Below are 15,855 nucleotides of genomic sequence, written 5' to 3' on the forward strand. Positions count from 1 at the left end.
TTAGCTTTGTAGATGCTACAAATTAGCATTTTCTCACTTAAAGGATAAGGCTGGTGTTTTTTAATGCATTTATTATCGTCAACAAATCCTATGAAAATAACAGAATCAACAATGTGTTTGCTCTACTGCCGTTACTTTCTGACTTCCCATGTACCGTTTTTAGCCTTCAACCCGGAAGTCATTGGCTCCAACTGTAAGCTAAAAACCTTTAAATTCAGCTCACAAAGACAAAGTTTACATTTTAAATATCGCTAACTGTTACCACGAAAAGTCAGGCTGTTGTAGTTATTACCAAATCAAATTCAAATGGAAACAAATTCTTCATTACGCCGGGGACTATTTTCTGTGCTACGGAACTACTTTCCTGAGATCGCAAAGAGTTTACAGCCGGCTTATTAAGTTGTTTGAGGAAAAAGTCGGCCGGCCCGTTGCATCGTGATGATGAAATATGCTGCCCAGAGCAACAGCATGACTCTGTGACGTGTTTTTTTTTTTTTTTTTAGAGTATTTTATTTTGGCTTTTCAAAAAGTATACCAAACATACAGCCACACAATGACAATACAAAAACGTTCACAGTACATTACAGACGTCTCAAAATTTTTTTTACAGACAAATGAGAGATAGGTCAGCCTTAACCACAGTAGAATGTTCTTTTACAACACTAGTGTGGTGAGAACAGAGAGACCATGCAGAAGATCATTCAGTCATGTGAGATGGGAGATTCTCCATGTAGTTGATAAAAGGTTGCCATATTTTATAGAAAAGATGCATCTTATTCCTTAGTGAGTAGGTTAATCTTTTCCAGAGGCATGCAGCTGTTCACTTCCACCATCCAACTGGCAATGGGAGATCTGACTTCCATTTCATTGCAATACATTTTTTGGCAATGACCAGTAGGATTCCTGTAAGCTTGATGGAATAACTATGTGTAAGATTAGAATTTGAGAGGTTGCCCAAAAGGCATATCTCAGGATCCATTGGAAAAGTGACTCCATGAATTGTGGATGAAGCATCACAGACCCCCTCCCGGAAACCTTGTAGTTTACTACACTGCCAAGTGGAATGAAGGAAAGTGCCCTCTACTAGACCACATCTAAAACAAAGGGGTGAGAGGTTGGGGTTCAACCCATGTAGCTTGGAGGGGGTGAGATAAATCTGTTGCAAAAAATTAAACTGAATCAATCTATATCTTCTTTGATGTGTTTTTAATCGTTTTTAACACAATGGAGTTCTATGGCTGCTGGGACATGGCTTTATTGGGTATCGGCTACATGGACGAGACTTTAATGATTTTGTTATTTTCATAGGATTTGTTGAGAGAAAACTTTGTTGAGAGAAAACTTTAAGCTGTCATGGTGTCTCTCTCTTTCTTTAGGAAGCTCTGCTGAAGCTCCAGTAGAGCAGTGATTCTCAACCTTTTTCATGTCTAGAACCCCTGATTTAGTCCACAATAGGGCCACGGACCCCCATTTGATGAGATTTTGTCTCTTGAAGCCAAATCTGAAAATATTTTTATTGTTAGATATGATTTTGTCTAGAATCCCATGACTATCTGCATTGCAGGCAGAGAGATAACAGAGAAACTATGATCAGAACAGTCATTCTTCTACATTCTCTAATTGTGTTAACTTCTTGTAAATGAGATAATGGTGATGTTTAACAATTCATCAATTTGCTGGGGACCCCCCGGAACGCCCTCAAGGACCCCTGGTGGTCCCCGGACCCCACGTTGAGAACCGCCGCTCTAATGAAATGTCATTGCGCAGCTGTTTTGTCCTCTGCCACACATACCCTGTGCTCTTGTATAATATTCCCTGCCTCACTGCGGTGTCATAACTCCAGCTGACAGTCTCTCTCTCTCTCTCTCTCTCTCTCTCTCTCTCTCTCTCTCTCTCTCTGGTACATGTTGCCGCCTTCCAGGCTGTATGCTGTGTTTCGGCCAGTCGGCCTTCTTCCGCTTCAACCACCCCGAGGAAGCCTTCAGGATGAAGAGCATGATGCCCCAGGGAGGCAGGGGCCCCGCCGGGGACTACAGACTACGCACAGGTACCGCACAGCACCACTCGACACCGGTCCAGTCGTCTGTTTTACTGTATTTTCCGACTGTCTTCACTCAGCGCGAGGGTTTCCTTCTTCCCACAAACCCCAGGCCCCCCCCGTGAGAATAAAAGCACACTGACCTTTTGTCACATGAATAGTAAGCCCTAGAAAGAGCGTGTCCTTCCCGTTTCTGGCCCATATGGATGAATGGCCCAGATTGTTGCAGAGCCCCAGCAGGCCGGCAGGCTAGGCAGGCGTCTTTTACAGGTGCCTGTTTGCACAGCAGTAAACCCCCCCCCCCCCCCCACAGTGTTTTCCCCCTCTTTTTTCCAGCCTGGCAAGGGTGGAGGTAGTGTAGTCAGGGTTCCTACGCAGGTCTGGAAAAGTATTAAAAATGAATTCGATCATTTCCAGGTCTTGAATAGTTTGGGAATTTGAAAAAAAAAGTATGGAAAATGTTGCGGTTCAGGTCCGATACACACATGATTCTAGCTTTTACGTTGTTGTAGAGCCACTTTGAGTCCACAGTTTTTGTTGATGTGAAGAATAATGTTCAGATAGAGGGACGCTCTTATTACCCAGCCGCTGTCAGCATGCATTATATCAAATACCCACCAAAATCAAATCCAGTCAAGAACATAGGGTCTGGGAAAAATATGGAATTTGAAAATAGGAACCCTGCCAATCATCTCACATATTGTGATATTTGTGGCTGTGAAGAACAATCTTCATCTATACAGTGATATGACCTAGTTATCAGGGGCAAGATGTCTATCTGCGTAAATCATATTGAACACCAGACAAAATCTTCAAAACAAATCAAGGTCTGGAAAATGTTTTTATTGAAAATGTGTAGGAACCCTGTGTAGTATATCGGGACAATTTTACTGGTCAGTTATGTTTTTTTTAGTAAATGAATTCTTCCTTTATAGGCAGTAAGTGAGTTTTCCCTACCACTGAACATGTGTGGTGGGTCACACGTTAAAGAGCTGCTAACCCTAAAAGAATGTCATTAGTCTGGGTTTCAGTGGAGAGTTTTAGTGTCCCGTGATGGTCTGAATGTTTCAGAGGCTTTTCTACTCAGACAAGAGAAAGATTCAGTGGGGAAACACTGAACGCTTGCCATTTTTGGCCATAAAAATGGTCACATTTTTTTTTTAACGAATATATTTATTGCCATTTTAGTTTCAACAACAGAGATCATGACAATAAAACCCAAACAGATAATACAGCACACACACACCACCTCCCACATCCAACCCCTGTCTAAATAAAAAAACAGAACTAGGAAAAAAAAAAAGTTGTACATGACATAAAAGACAAAGTCATTACGTTCTAATAATGTACAAGAGCTGAAAATATGCTTAGCTAGTTAATACAGGTCCCAAAGGATTATTTTCCATAAAATGTAGGAGATGTCCCCATATTTCTTGAAAGACATCAGGTTTTCCTTTGATAGCATAAGTCAATTTCTCTAAAGCAAGACAATTAGATCTCTCTGAACCACTTACTGATATCTGGTCTGTCTGGGTTTTTTTCCAAAATAGTGCATTTGTGTGTTTAAAAATGCTCACATTGAATCATATTTAATATCCCCCCCCCCCCCCCCCACCACATCAGAATATCGGCCTTCCGAAACCCGCATCGGGTTGAACCCTGCAGCCTGCCTGGTGCCCAGCTGGGACCTGGCGCTGGGGTTCGCACCATGCATGTTTTATGAGCATTTCATTCCTCTGGGGGTCTCCGGGCAAAGTTTTCAGCTGCTTGTGTGTGTGTGTGTGTGTGTGTGTTTCTGTGTGTGTGTGTGTGTGTGTGTGTGTGTGTGTGTGTGTGTGTGTGCGTTCTGGATGCTCCTCCTGGCAGGCGCACAAGTGTAAAGCCGTACCTCCTCTTGGCCAGCTTCGGCTACTAAGGATCTGTCATAGCATCTTGTTATTTCCTTCTTTTTTTTTTTTTTACCCGCCTGCCACCGGGTGGGGGGGTGGGGTGGGGGGGGGGTAAGTATAGCGCACATTGCACACACTGGGTGTTGCGGACTTCCTGATCCAGTAAATGAATGCCTTCCGTTGTTTAGAGACGTACCATTTTCCTCAATTACGCATTCCTGGGTTGGGTTCACACAGGAGGCCCCGCTCCTAACCGCTCCCATAATAATCTGGGCATTATCTCGCCGGGTCATATCTGATGGGATAGTATCGTAAAAAATCGGACTTGTTCATCGCGTATGAATTCGAGGAGCGGGGGGGGTAAGGTCATGGAGGGCAAAGCCATCTAAACTCAGTTCACTGACCTTTTCATATGGGACACAGCTTTTTTAAGGCTGAAATAAGACAATGACATCATGTTTATTATTTGTTTTTTTTTTTCATTTATTTTTTTATTTTTTTTTATTTATTATGATTATGATTATTATTATTATGTTATAGATGTATAGGAGTCATTTGATTTGTTGACCAGAATGTGACAATGTTTATACAAAAATTCAATAAAATAATAATTACAAAAAAGAAAAAAAAATGACATTAATTCGTAGCACGCTTTGGGGCTTATAAGGGGAAAAAAAGCATATATTTTCTGAAAGTATGATAGATTTTTGTTGATATTGGTGATTGTTTGACATATGTTGGGCCATAGTTTACCCTCCTTTTGATTTACCACTACATCGTGTATTCTTTTTTTTTTTTTAAATCCGTTTATTGGGTTTTGCAATTTTTTCAACATAACACAGACAATCATGCGTATGCATCCCCTCCCTCCCTCCCTCCCTCCCGTCCCCACAGCAGAGATAAACAGGAAAACAAAAAGAAGAAGGGGGGTGTTGGCATTAAGAGACCATCAAGTACAAAATGGGTAATGGAAAAGTTCAGAATACAAAAGCAAAACAAACAAAAATATAGCTGCCAACAGCAATACACAGAGTTCATGTATGTCACACAGATGGCATAATCAGATCAAAGACAAAACTGCCATTGTGTGAAGATGATGTATAACATCATGTGTAAACCCCCAAGTCATGCCATTACCAAAAAAAAAAAAAAAAAATAGGGAAAAAACCCTGTATGTGTGTGTGCATGCATAAGTGCGTATGTATGCGGAACATTCTATCTAACATTCTATATCTTTAGTCATCCCCATCCTCTGGAGCAACCGTTAAGGTCTTTACATAGTCCAGAAAAGGTGTCCATGTTTTCTCAAAGTTTGCATTGTGTATTCTGAGACACTTACGAAGCCCCCCCCCCCATCCCTCACATGTCAATGGCAGTTCCACAATCCAGTCCAGAGTGTCCAGGATGGTAATTCTGTCTTGGAGGCCCAATAAAGTAATGGGGCAATACAGGGAGAGGGGGCCAGAAAGTGAGTTTTGAAAGCCAGAAATCTCAGCAGTTGGTGAAGCAATCGTTGACTCATTGGTATTGATCAATAAGCCTATCAACCCCCCCCCCCCCAACCACCACCACCCCTCAGCGTCCCTCAGCTGACACCTCTTCACAGCCTGGAGGTTTCCCATGCCGTCTCTTCCAGGCCAGCAGACAGCTCCGTTGGCTATGGGCTGCTTATTTAAAGTGGCTGGCTGCTATCTCTTACAGTGACTATTTATAAACCTCCGGTCTTATTCTACTGTCTGCCCCCCCTTCCCCTCCACTCCCTGGGTTTCCCCTCCAGTCCTCATCCTGTGCCCACCCTCCTCCTGTGTTTTAGGCTTTTTTTTTTTTTAATAAATAAAAGGCCTTTATCTCTCAGTGACTTGGCTCTTATATCTGTCACTGGCTATCTGACAGCCTGCAAAAGGCAGCAGTGAAGGCAGTTTGTAATGCAGATGATAGTTATCACTGTGGCACCATTGCATGTTGAATCTCTGCCGTTCCAATATTGCGTTGTGTTACTGAAAGAAAATAAGCCCCCGCAATTAAAATGGAAGGATGGGACAGTACACAGCACACAGGAGAGGAAAAAAAGAAGAAAACCTTATTCCATAGAGTCCGTACCACTTTCCACAAGCCTTCCCCACTTCCAAACCAGTCAAAACCCACATCTCCATGCCTGAGGATAACACGTCCTCTTTTTTTTTTCCTTTTATTTCACCATATGATCTCAATAACTCTCCAGGCGGTAGTTTGTATGGTACAACTGAGTCAAAACACTTAACGCATACGATTAATTTCAGTTTATTTTAATCCCACCCTTCAGATGTTCTCCTCTTTGTTTCAATGAATTGAAATTGACTTTCTTTCATACATCATACTAAGGTTTGTTTTATTTCATGTTAGTGGGCTTTATTTGTTACAGTACTTTTTTCTTTCCAGAATACTGCTTTAGGGCCTGAAAACCTGTTTCTCTCTCAGAATACATGGAGCCTATTCCATGTGTTATTCTGTTGATTTAAACAAATTATAATAAGTTTTTTTTTTTTTTTTTATGAAAGCCAGATAGCAGCCCAATATATCAACAAACTGATACTGGTCAAACGACAATTTTTATAAAGTAAAATTTCAACAAAAAAAACCAAAACAGTACAAACAACAGAGATGGAGACATATATAGATATATTTTATTTTATTTTATTTATTTATTTTTTACCGTTTCCACCCTTGTCTACATCTAAAACTGTCACAGTGTGTCTTATAGAAACAACCGGGTGTCAGGCCTTTAAATCCACTGCCATGGCTCTTTAAAACAGCACGGTAAATCTCGCAGTAGTTCACATCACCCCGGACAGGAAGAGCTGCATCAAGCTAGACGAACTTATTCACACGGAGGGCGGAAGTAAGGCGATTTTGCCTTCAAAATAAAAGCGTAACGTTTGTCATTTCTGGGAAATTTGATTTGTTAAGATTGTAGACGCTCTTTAAGTTGTCTGGTGTACGTCTGTTTGAGATTTTCTTTTTATATTTTGGCAGCCCTCTATCTTATATAGTCCTCTATGGCTATTATTATATATGCTGTGAGAGGGGCTGTAGCAAACTGACACTAATAAATTGCTGGATAATGTAATAACATCCTCTGACTGGTGTAATTATATGCTGCTTGATAGTGTAATACACTATTACATTCACTGGTCATTATTACATTATCTGGCGATGTATTACATTACAATTTAATTGCATTTTCAACCCATTTAGAGGGACAGTTCATGAAACTTTGTCTAATTATTATATTATCTGTCGGTTGTCTATTAGGACATTTTACAAACATGGCAGTTGTATTTTCTTTGAAAGAGGACAAGATTTATAAGCGATCCTCAGCGTCGAAGCACGTTGTTCAGTAAGGGTTTTATTTTGAAGGTCGTAACCGGAAGTACTCTGTTTTATTTTGATTCAGCTAACACTGGTCGGCTGGAGGCGGTAGCGGTGCCTGGCACACCAAACCCCCGGCTGAGCTATCACTTCGGTGGTGAGCCTCCAAATCTCCCTCGGTGTGTGTAGAGGCGGGTCTCCGTTAAACCCGGTGTATTACTGAAATCTGGATGATGTGGGCTTCAGTGTGTTTCAAAGCAGGTGAACCGCACTGAAACTGACCGGGTCGCAGTTTTATTCCTTCATGTGAGTAACCTACTGCTTATTGCCACAGCTCGGGGCGAGAGAAGCCCCGATACATACAGCTCAACGGCCAAACTCCATTACAAAATCTGGCAGTTTAATGTTGCCTTGCTGAGCTGAAAACCTACACACCTCGTAGGACACCACTTTAGACGTTTTATGATTCATTAGTTTATTATGGTAAATTCGGAGTATAGATGAGCCAACAAGCAGCACCAAATTTTAATAAAATCTTATTTTTTATGATTGGTTCACACTGCTCGCTACCGCCCTCCACGGTGTATTTTGGTGGGAGAAGATTGTGGGTATAACGAGCAAACCAATTGTAAAGGTTGGCATTTTATTGAAATAAGCGCTGACTGGTAGGTTGAATGTATGCCGAATTGAATAATGTATCATAACGACTCTAAAAAGTCTTGAGTCATGCTCTACCATGCATGTAATTTTACCGATAAGCAAGGCAACATTAAATTGCCAGGTTTGTGAACGGCGTTCGGCGTGCCGTTGTCTTGTATGGGGGGCTAGGGCGCGAGATTCTGTAGCCCATGACATCATTGCACGGGCTTTCCCCCCACAAACGATTGCATTTATATTTTGACGCTCGTCAAAGTCCCCTTCGTTTTTGACTGCATATGATAATAGCCTGTTTATTGTTTTTGAGAAACGAAATGCCGGTGACATTCACATCCATACGCGGCCTGTACTGAAATAATTGTATAAATGATTATTTTAACAGCCTACAGACCTTAATGTTGTGTAATTTCCATGAAAATGCATTGAGGTATAATTGTGGTCAGGCTGTCATCAGGACAGGAGCTCTACTGTACAGTGGAGTCGTTACAGAGGAGCAGGCAGGAAGCTACTCCCATCTCCCCGGTGAACAAGCAGAGCTAATGCATTATTTGTGAAGCTTCTATGTTTTAGAGCAGTTTTTGCAATTGGGACATCTCTCTCTGGGATCATTTTCATTAAGCAAGAACAAGAATTACTGAGGGAGTTTCTTATAACCTTTCGATGGATTTTTTTTTTCTATTCTAGGTTCACTTTATTCCCATACATTCCAATCCACAGTGCTTTTTTATTATACTTTCTTACATCACTATCCAACGTCATGTTCACTATTTGCACCGTTGCAATTATCTTCACGGTCCGTATAACCCCATTTTAACAGATTTCATTTAGCACTAATCAAACCTGATCTGTGCCTCTGATCCCTGCCTCAAGGCCACGCTGGTGCAGCTCCCACATGGCCACGCGTTGCTGTTTTATAATCTACTATGTTGACATTAGAGAGAGACAGTTAAGATTAGATTACCCGGTCTGTGTCCTGCGCTGCTTTCGGGCCACGCAGTAATTGGGTTATACCGGCACATTTTCCCCTGATCCCTATCCCACTGTACGGGCCTGTCTATCTGCTCATCTCCTCATCCGCGTCCCTCGCTTCCTCACCGCTCATCCCTCCTCTGCCCTCGTCCGTACCTGTTCGCAGGGCTGGGAAATACGGTTTAGAAAAATGATTTTGAACATTTCCACGTTCCCGGCTAGTAGCAACAGGGTTCCCATTGGTCGTGGGATTTCTGCAATATCCTAGTTAGACAGCTGTATTCCGGTCAGGGAGTTTGCTAAATTGTCTGGAGAAGTCAGGGGATATCAGGGAATTGTACAAATGGGTCACTTGCAAGACTATACAAGAATGCATTAATTGTTTCACACATTTATTCCATTAGATGGTGGTTTGCAGCCCAACTGAAGTGGACACCAGACTGTTCACCCCTTTTAGATATTTTTTTTTTGCACTGAAAAACAACATGAACCAAACCAGGATGGAAGAACATTTTTAGGGTTATGGAAAGTCATGGAAAAGTCATCATGGTCATCATGGTGGAAACCATGCAAGGAAAAACCGATTATGAGAAAGTTTTGAAAATGTCTACAATTTCCCTGCACCATGCTCTGAATTACTTCCCCGTTAATATTACCAGCCACTGGCCAGTTAACGGTCAGACTTATGGAATGGAAAGTATGGAATTGGAGAATGTGGAAGAGGCATCGGGCAGCCCGGTCTTGTCCATCGCCCTCCTCTCCTCTACCCCTCCCTCCTTCTAAGTGTCTCTCCTCCTTTTGCTCCTGGTCATCTCTTTCGGTTCCCTCTCTCCTCCCCTTTCCCCCTTCCCTTCCCCGTCCTTTCCGTAGCGCTGCAACATTGAAGTTTAATGTAGCTGATGTCGGGGCAACCGGCTTGCGTGCGTAACTAGTCGTAGATAATAGGCTGGTTGAAGTGGAGCCCATTACTATAGCGTAAGAGTCATTGAAGGTACTTGTGTTAAGAGCTCAAGGCCAGTGGTAAAGGGAACTGAGGATAGGCACTTCATCCTGATGAAGGGATGAGGAGCAAAATGGTTAGGGCCCTCTGTTGTATTCAGTGCATTCACTTTGAATGTAGAGCTTAAATGGTCCACTGTAAGTCCAACCTATAAATTGAACTTTGGACTACTTGATTGACATTGAAAGACTGGGTAAGGTTCTGTTAAAAATTCTTCAACTGGGGAATGTAGACTATTCATTTAATTCATTTACTGCTTTAGGCTCTCAGTGTTGTAAGAAGTTAAACATGTATGTATTGTAATTTCTACACATTGTGTTTTTAGGTCGGACAGTTTTATAAGCCAAAGCCTGCTGACAGTTGTTCTCTATCTCCCTCATTAGACCCGGAGAGCCTGGTCAATGGGAATCATCAGTCCAGTCCGGCCCAGTCTCCCCCAGCTCCTGGAGAGAGAGTCCAATCTGAGCACAGTGCAATTGTCAGCTCTATTGAGAAGGACCTGCAGGACATCATGGACTCCCTAGTGATGGATGACCCCCAGCCTTCTTCCTCAGAGGCCAAAAAGCCGCCGGGGAGCCACGGCATCCCTCACTCCCCCCTGTCGCCCATGGTGAACGGAGGGGGCAGGTATCTGCTGTCCCCTCCCACCAGCCCCGGAGCCATGTCCGTAGGGTCCAGCTATGAGAACAACTCCCCTCCCTTCTCGCCCCTCTCCTCCCCCTCGGCGGCCAGCAGCGGGAGCTTCACCAGCCCCTCTCCCAGCGGAGGACCCCAGGACCAGAGTTCTTCTCTGCCGCCAGTGCCTGTACGCTCCTCCAGCTACAACTTCACCACCCAGCCTCCACCCATACCCCAGCCACGGACCATACTGCCTAACTACAGCGGCGGCGGGGCTGGACAGAAGGTTCAGGAGAGCCCCAGGCTGCAGCGGAAGGCCTTGGCGGAGGCTCCTCCGAGCCCCAAGCCAGGCCGCAGAGGACTGGGCCAAGATGGGTCTGAGAGCCCCCGACAGACCCACCTGCTGTCCTCTACTGAATCTCTCAGTAGCAGAAACATTGTGCCAAGTAGCCCCAGACTCACGCCTAAGTTCCCCACCTGCTCGTCCCCGTCCCCCTCCAGCCCCAGGACCAAGACAGCCACGGTGCTCCAGGAGCGGCCGGCCAGCCCCTTCAGAGAGCAGCCCGGCCTGGCCGATCGCTCCCTCACCTCCAGCCCCTCCAGGCAGCTTTCCCAGCCCACCAGGGCCTTCCAGCCCCCCCTGGACCCCATCGTCCACATCATCCAAGGCTCCCCGCTCCAGCAGCACCCGCGCTCACTGCAGCCCCCCGAAAGCCCCCGGATGGCCAGGAGGAACATGGAGCTGAACGGAGGCGGCGGAGGGGGCAGCAGCATGAGAGAGCTGCCCCCTCTCAGCCCCTCCATGGCTCGGCGAGGCGTCCCGGTGCTCCCGGGGGCGCTCCCGGGGACGATCCCCACCCTGAGGACCCCGGATAGCCCCTCGAGTCTGGGCAAGCCGGTCCCGGAGAGTCCCAGGCTCCGACGCAAGACCGGTTCCCCGCCGGAGGAGCCGCTGGGCAGCAGGGGGATCCGAGCCCGCAGCCCCTCGCCCACCTCTCTCATGATGGAGGGCGGCGGCGGCGGAGTAGGGGCGAGGAAGGCTAGCTTCGGGAACGCCCTGTCCCCCGCGTACAGCCTGGGCTCTCTGCCCGGCTCGTCCCCGGTAGCCAGCCCCAGGAGCCACAGGAAGATGTCCGCCGGCCCCCGGGAGCTGGGGCGGCCCCACCCGGGGATGAGGGAGAGGAAGAACAGCATCACGGAGATCAGCGACAACGAGGACGAGCTGCTGGAGTACCACCGGCGCCAGAGAGAGGAGAGGCTCCGCGAGCAGGAGATGGAGAGACTGGTGAGTGAGGAACACGTCTCACACACTCTGTAATGTCGTAGCAAACCAACACTAAAAATCACACCACTGTTCAATTAATACATACACTGGTTACTCCTCTCTCAAGTTGATTTGGAAGGCACTAAAGGTTTTTACTCATGGCTGTAGATCAGTTTTATATTTTGAGTCGTGGCTTGTCACAAAGCGTCTTCTGCTAGACTACTTGTTTGTGCTAGAAAGTTAGCCTAATCTCTACCAGTGTTGGTTCACAGAACCAGATGACAGATATACAGATAGACAGATATTTTGGCTTGTCAGCATAGAAGGCAGATATTATCCTTATGCAGAAAATTGGATTTCGTCCATTTATGTTGTCTACCTCTGACATCGGTTGTTAATGGGAAGTCCTTAACCTGAGTTGATTCTAATGCACAATTTTGATCAGATGCAAAAGTATGCATAGATTTTATTATTATTATTTATATTTCACATGGCTCACAAGAGAAATCATTCCAGTGTGGTATGGGATGATTTTACTCAACAGTCTGTACAACTTGCAGTGAAACCTGCCTCACCCTGCCTGAAGGAGCTGCTAACCCACCTAACAGAATTACATTAGTCTGGGTTTCAGTGGAGAGTTTTAGTGTCCCATGATGGTCTAAATCAGTGGTTCCCAACCCAGTCCTCGAGGACCCCCTGTCCTGCGAGTTTTTATTCCATCTTTACTCTTGCACACCTGATCCCAATGGGGCCTACACTACTTTCATGCTGCTCTGTTCAGGTAGATCTGTCTCTACCAATCAGCATTAAGACCTTAACTGGATCAGGTGCGCAAGAGTAGAGCTGGAACCAATACTTGCAGGAAAAGGGGTCCTTGAGGACTGGGTTGGGAAACACTGGTCTAAATGCTGTTTCAGAGGTTCCTCCACCCTGACAAGAATAATATTCTCCGGAAAAAACACTGAACAGTTGTAATTGTTTTGATTTTTTCGGGGTCAAAAAATTCAAGACAGCATCGGCCTTCATAAACCTATATTGCTCGACTCGAACCCTAATCTGTGTGACCTCCTGGAGGAAGGGAGCGCCACAATCTCGGTATCTGCGTGTCTGTTTGTTAAAGGAGGACTGACCCGGCCCCCGTAACCGTCCAGCTGAACTGTCTGTCTGTAACCCGGGCTGTCGGGCTGTCTGAACCGCTTGCTGACACGCGGTCTCAGGGCGCCCAGATGAGCCCATGGCAACCGCATTGTTTGTTGTTTCCTAAACTGAGCAGAGGGAGTGGGGGGTGGGGGAGGAGGGAGCGGCACTAGACATCTCGGACCTGTCTGGCGGTTTGAACGAAGCAGGCCGAGACAAAGTCCTCTTTTAAAAGCCTTTTTTATATGTGTTTTGTTGTCTGCGTGAGACTGCGTTTGTTTGCCCCGGCTTGTAATTACAAAGTGGGTGTTTTTTAAAGGGAGTGAAGGCCGCTCAGTTGGGATAGACTGAGACCGACATGCCCTCCCTCTGTGTGCACCTCGCCCCACCCCACCGCCCCACCCCCCTGCTCCGATGCTCCCTACAGAGGCAGGGCCCAGTAAATAAAAGTGTGTCTGTTACTGCCAGAATCCATACAGTGAGGCTTTCTTTAGCCCTGTGTCAGGGGGAAGTGGGCTGTGGTGGTAAATGCCACAAGGCCAGAGAGAGAGAGAGAGAGAGAGAGAGGTAGACCTTAAATGTTAACTGATAACGGCATTGTCATGAAGGCAGGTGTTGATCAAACTGAATGATATAGCTGTTTCAACTATAGAGTCCTCAGACCTTTACAGTTGGATCCTATTTGTGATTGGGTTAGACTGATATTGGCATTTATTATATATCAGACATCAGCCAGTCATGTGGTCCAAAAAAACAGCAATGAAATTTAATTTTCTTTTTACACGTTATTTATTCATGTAATTCTTCAGGCATGTTTTTTGTATATGAATTGTTAATTTAAAGGTAGTAAGCTATAGCCAAGTTTCCCTTACCTTTGAATATTGTCTGGGCTTCAGTGGAGAGTTTTAGTGTCCCATGATTAGGGCTGAACGATTTTGAAAAAATATCTAATTGCGATTATTTTGACTGATATTGCAGTTGCGATATGATTTGCGATATTAGAGGGAATGATCATTTTTCCATCATTACTCTCATTTTCATTGAAAAACGTATTAAAATGATTATGGTGTGATTTTTGCGGGGATCTGTACCAAACAAAGATGTTTTCTTAAGTCTGTAGAATATGATGTGTAGGCCAGGACATCTCTGCAGCACCACAATATTTCATTTAAAATGCTATTTTGACACATTTCACCTTTAACAAATATTGCGCCTCCTGCAATTTGAAAATTGCAGTAGGCCATATTGCGATTTCGATAAAATTTTTGATTAATAGTTCAGCCCTACCCATAATGGTCTAAAAACTGTTTCAGAGGCTTTTCCACCCTGATAATACTTACTTACTTTTTGGCATGAAAATGGAAAGAATATTATAAAATAAAATATGAATATCAGCACAAAATGTTCAACAACCCATCTCAGTCCAACTCTTAATTTGTAATCCTCTGTTCATGTCGATGGAAAGCTTATTGCTGCTCACCCTTAAACAACCTTTGGACCAGTACCACTATAGGCACACAATGAAAAATATTGACATAAGATATGTGCAGATAACTCATTGAATATCAGGGTCAAGAACACATTCATGTCGAGTAAATACGGCATACAAGGACAGGGGGAGGTCTGACAGACATAAGCAACAGATTTCCGAGCAATTTGTTAGGTTGTTGTATTTTTTACAAACACAGAAACTCATAGCTCTTCAAAGAGGCAGGGTGTGGAGCTGCAGGGCCTGTAATTAGTCACAGTTGACTCACTGTCATGACACATTTTTCTTGCCCCAGAGCTTTCACATTTAAATCATTTCACACACAGGCCCGCTAACGCTTTCACACAATTCATTAAAACAAAGTTAAACAGAAAAACAAAGTCTCAGAAGGGATTATTCAGACATAACAATATTGGCCTTTTAGTAAAAAATTCGATATGGGCCAGTTTGTCTATGGGAAGCCCTTAACCTGAATTCTAATGTGACATATTGATCAGATTCCACACAAGTACGCAGGTTTATTTGTCTTCATTTTATCATCCTGGGTTTCAATGGAAAGTTGTTGTTTTTTTGTCCCCGGATGGTCTAAATCAGTGGTTCTCAACATGGGGTCCGAGGACCACCAGGGGTCCTTGAGTGGGTTCTAGGGGGTCCCCAGCGAACTGATGAATTGTTAAACTTCAGCATTATTTCATTTACAAAAAGTGAACACAATTAGAGAATGTAGAAGAATGACTGTTTTGATCATAGTTTCTCTGTTATCTCTCTACCTACAATACAGATAGTCATGGAATTCTGGACAAAATCATATCTAATAATAAAAATATTCTCCGATTTGGGTTCGAGAGACAAAATCTCATCAAATGGGGGTCCGTGGCCCTAATGTGGACTAAACTAGGGGTCCTTGATATGAAAATGGTTTAGAATCACTGGTCTAAATGTTCTTTCAGAGGCTTTTCCACCCTGCCAAAAACAAAAATTTTGCGGAAACACCCCCATACACTGCTGAACCGAAGCTGCCAACAGCCAGTGCCAGTGTCAGTATCGGCCTTCAAAAACCCCACATCTGATCCTCAGCGACTCCGGAGAGGCATCTCTCCTGCTGCCTGAGCGAGCTCTCCAAGATCTGCCTCTGTTGTCATTATTCATCTAACTTCAGTGTTTCTCCTGTATCTTTTTTTATAGCTGTTGCACAGGGGGGGGGGGGGGGGGGATTCTCATTCAGAGTCCCAATTCCGAACCGAGTACCTCATCGCAGTTTCACAACGGTTCCCATTTAGATTCTTATATGATGACATAAGGGGATGACATAAGGGGATGAGTGAAACATGGTCTCTGTATTTGAGTGTTTCCCGAGGGAGCGATAATACGACTAAATGATGATTTCCTATAAATATCAGACTTTTTTTAGTTGTGTGTTTGAGCTCTGTAAAGGGATAAACATGA

General features: G+C 44.4%; 1 pseudogene; it reads left to right on the forward strand.

Annotated features, from left to right (window-relative positions):
- Window positions 1-1,073: 1,073 nt before the first annotated feature.
- LOC139662333 (pleckstrin homology-like domain family B member 1) overlaps window positions 1,074-15,855 on the forward strand; it is a 61,111-nt pseudogene continuing 46,329 nt past the window's right edge.

This window comes from Centroberyx affinis, unplaced genomic scaffold (genome assembly GCF_046629955.1).
Source record: "Centroberyx affinis isolate AG114_WGS23_722 - 3 ecotype Tasmania unplaced genomic scaffold, CSIRO-AGI_Caff_v1 ptg003762l_1, whole genome shotgun sequence".
Classification (NCBI taxonomy): Eukaryota; Metazoa; Chordata; class Actinopteri; order Beryciformes; family Berycidae; genus Centroberyx; species Centroberyx affinis.